The 4220-nt window shown below is 46.3% G+C and overlaps 1 pseudogene; it reads left to right on the top strand.

The window, feature by feature from the left end:
* The first annotated feature begins 1572 nt into the window (after window positions 1-1572).
* LOC123450599 lies at window positions 1573-2210 on the top strand (annotated as a pseudogene).
* Window positions 2211-4220: the final 2010 nt, after the last annotated feature.

Genomic DNA, 4220 nt, shown 5'->3' on the forward strand with positions numbered 1-4220 from the left:
TGCATGCAATGGGTCGAAAAAGTTGAACTAATGCAATAAAAATCATAGGTAATACATGGTCAATGTGACTTGCCTTGGTGACGGTCTTCAAACTCGAGTGACTCTAAATAGCAAGCCTCACACTGCAGATGATCTAACGAGACAAAAAATTCACACAATAAGCACAACATAAACATAACACCACGTAAAAACGAATAATATTAAAACAATCAATAACACTAACGAAGACAAGAGAGAAAAACCAAATAAAGAAGTCATCCAAAACTCCATGGCAAAGCTTTTAGTAAAACAAAACAAACTATAAATAGTTTTCTGTAGCTAATGACATCTTAACACAAACAAGAAAGAAGTCTAATGAAACTAACACAAAGTATTTCACCTAAACTTTTCTACACAAACAGAATCAAATAAAAAGGTTTTATAAAACAAAAGTTATGGCCTATTTAAAATAAAATTTGGATCTGTCCAGATCAAAAATTTATAAAAACAAAAAATATTTTTATTAGTCTTGTGGATAGACATAACATGTAGAAATCATTAGCAAAAAGAACCACTCAAAAACAAAATTTTAAATAAAAGTTATACCTAAATAGGTGTTTAATACAAATCTGTTTGAACTCGAAAATTAAAAGTCCAAAAAAATTGATGGGTCCACGTGATAGAGGATTTTTTTTTGAATCAGCAGCAAAAAGGATCATCTAATTCGGAGTTATAGAACTAAAGATACAAAAAAACTGAAATATAATCTAAAAATGGGATTTTTCTGAAAAAGGTAGATTGCGGACATGCGACACATGGCTATCACTGGTTTGTTGGAAGCGTTCGCTACAAGGGCTAAAAGGTGAACGATCTCTACTTAACTAATATGAAAAATAACTTACACAAAATGAACGTGAGAAGACACGGAAGAAGATGACGATGGTGCGGCGGCTCCGGGGATCAACGGCGTCGGGGAAGTTGTCCAACGGATGCGGGACGTCGAGGGTGACCGATTTTTGCTGAAGGTGAACGTTGGTGGTGATCGAAGCGAATGGGGCATCGAGGTGAAGTACGTGAACTACGACGGTGTTACGATCTCGAGGTGGTTTCTGTTGATGGATAGACGATATTAGACCTTGTTAAAAAGAAGTTAGGGATCGAAAGAAGTCGAACTGCACAAGATGGAGGCCCGAGACGGCTCACGGGTGGCGGAATCCGATGATGAACCTCAGCTTCTGTCGCGAGATCCAAACGATGAAAGCTTCGCGTACATAGGATTTTGGCGTGGGGTTTTTAGAGGAATTGGTCGAGGAGAGTTTCACGTATTTATAGGACAGGATGCTTGGGGCAGTGGTTGACTCCGGATAGGATTTGAGAAGGATTTGAACCGAAATCGGTTTCCATACTTATGCGTACGTTCGTTTCTGTTTCATCTGTACTATAAAAAGCACGAGAGGGCAGATCCAACTCATCATCTCAGCCGTCTAATTACATCATCAACGATCTAGATACGTTGTTAACGAAACTAATCATCGCTAACGAAACCCCATCGCTAATAACGAAACCTGACCCTCCTGACATCCCCCTCCCCCCATGTTATCGATTGGAACCGCTCCCACGCACCCGCCACTCGCTCCTACGCCCCCGCCGCTCGACCCCGTTGGTGCCGCCGCCCGCCCCTGCAGGTGCCAGTGCCGTCGCTCTTCGCTCGCCCCCGCTCTCTCGCCCCCCGCCGGTGGGGCCTTTGGCATGCTGGAGTGGTTCAAATGCGAGCGGGGGGTTGGGTGATGGTGCGATGCTCCTCCACGCGCCGTTCATGCTCTTAGACGTGGGGAGAGATGCGGTTCTCGCAGTGGGGGGAAGGCAGCGCAGCACCACCAGAAGCAGGCGGCGGCGCGCCCGGCACCACGTATTCATGTCATATGCCCAATCCCAACTCCGCCGATTCATACGCCCAGTGCGGATTGACTTATCGATCGATCTGGTATTCATTGTTTCCAATCTGTTGTTGCCGCGGTGGGAGATCATGGCGACGGCGCCGACGAGAGGAGGGAGGAGGCGGAGAGCACGAAGAGGAAGGCCAGGAAGTTCGACATGGACATGCGCTACGGGCCCTGCCTCGGCCTCACCCGCGCCAGCGCTGGCGATGCACCGCCGCGCTGGGCCTTGCTCCACCGCCGTACGCGCTCTGCTCCGCCGACCAGCCATGCCTCTGGGAGGGCCGCGTCTAGAGTCTAGACTCCTCTACTCCTACACGCCCCACATAGAGAGCTAAATCCAGCAAAAGCACCCCGCAGTGTTGCCATTCTCTATCTACTTACATCTTTCCGAGATGGTCCGGTTGTGCGATGCCCCGACGATCAAGCGTGTGCTGTCCGCAGAAGTCGGCTCCTCCACCCAGGCCGTCGTCTGCAAGGCCGGCGGCGACACCCTTTGTCTGAATCGATTGTGATAATCAAGCGAGGTACACACATACATGTTCTCCCCTGCCGCCTCCTCACTGATTTAATTCGAAATTCAATTGTGAGATATTGGTAAGCACCATCCTTATACTATACCGACTTCAGTAACCATGGAGCTTTACTAATTTTACGGTAACAACAGAAGTAAAAAATTGTACTCATGCATCCCCTGCCTGTCAGTCAGTCACGGGGAGCAGTCTACGAGTGTGACTCTGAACCCTGACGGCTCCTCGGACACCTCCTCCCTTCTTCAGGGGCGGTCCGCAAAGAGCATCAGGAGAAGGCCCAGGACGAGGCTCGACGCGAGGAGCGCCATCCCCGCGGAGACGAGGCTGAGGTCGCGCTCCAGGGGTGGGCGGTACTGCAAGGTGATGGAGCTGAACGTGTCGCGCACGAACTTGCAGTCCTCGAAGTTGAGCATGGGGGGCGCATAGTGGTGCAGCGCGTAGCTCGCGTTCGCTGCCGTGACGAGCTGGCTATAGATCTCCGGTTTCACGGTGCTTGGGCCGGAGCACACGTCCGCGTCGAGAGCGTTGCAAGTGTAGTCCTGCCATGCCTGAAAGGCAGTAGAGATTGTTCGGTTGTAAGAAAATCTATTCGGAATACTCCATTTCAGTAGTGCAGCCAAACACAAGTGGAATTGAACCAGATCAACAACAATAATAGAAGATTGTGTGTGGAATCAAATCAGTAGATGCCAACAGGATCTTAAGTAAGTAGCAGAAGAATAACAACACTTACTATCATTGCATTGTCAAATGTCACCTCCTTAGACAAGAACTGACGATCGTTTAGGTTGTCATCATAAGGAGAACACAGGTAAGGCATGAGCTCCGGATGCAGATGGCGTTGTTTTCGGTTCGAAAGAGCGGATATAGCTCTATTGACCAATCTCACAAGCTGCACCACAACTTGTTTACTCTAGTACAATGTTCGGTTGGTTGTACTCGCGTCCACACATGGCAGGATGTTGCTGAGAGCAGTCTCTGCTCGAGGATGATCTGCCCATTCGTCCATTGCCTGGCATGTATCCTTTGAAGCACTGCAACAACAACTTTCAATCAGTGTAGGCATCTATTTTCATATTATTGGCATGTATCCTCACGAGCTTTCTACATTCCTTTTGACCGTTGGTGGACTGTATATGAATACTGCTCCAAAACTTTCAATCCCGATGGCCATCGCCGCACTGATTGTTGTGGCCTTTTGGGGTGCTTCGTGCTAATACTAGGCATCTATTTTCATATTATTTGGGACCATTATAGAATTTTATTTGTGGTTTCTAAAATTTACACTGAAGTTTAGCTAATCAGTATATCATGGTATTACAGTTTGCATAATTAGTAAAGAATATACATTCCAATGGGAGCACCCTCTTTTGATGCTCATGAATTCTTTACCATCATTCCAATGGCACCACAAAGTGAAGATATTTATGTAGGCACAGATCATTGATACAACAGAATAAATCGAGTATTGAGTTAATAATACCACCAGTTTATAATGCAGTCTCCGTGTGCTTTCATTGTGGTTCCACCGTAATACCACCATGCCCTCCTTCTGTTATGATTGACACAAGTGTCATTACTTAAATTTGCAGAATGGTAAGCACTATAATTTATTGGAGATCTTGTGTTGGCTGAACCGAACAAGCTACTGTAGAATTTAGGCATTGTAATACTTTTTTAAACTCTCATGCATGAGTACAGGTTGAACTATTTGTACACAATACTACTTATCATGCAATCGCTACAAGAACAATATATCAGATCTTCTCAA

The sequence above is a fragment of the Hordeum vulgare genome, chromosome 4H, assembly GCF_904849725.1.
Source record: "Hordeum vulgare subsp. vulgare chromosome 4H, MorexV3_pseudomolecules_assembly, whole genome shotgun sequence".
NCBI classification, from domain to species: Eukaryota; Viridiplantae; Streptophyta; class Magnoliopsida; order Poales; family Poaceae; genus Hordeum; species Hordeum vulgare.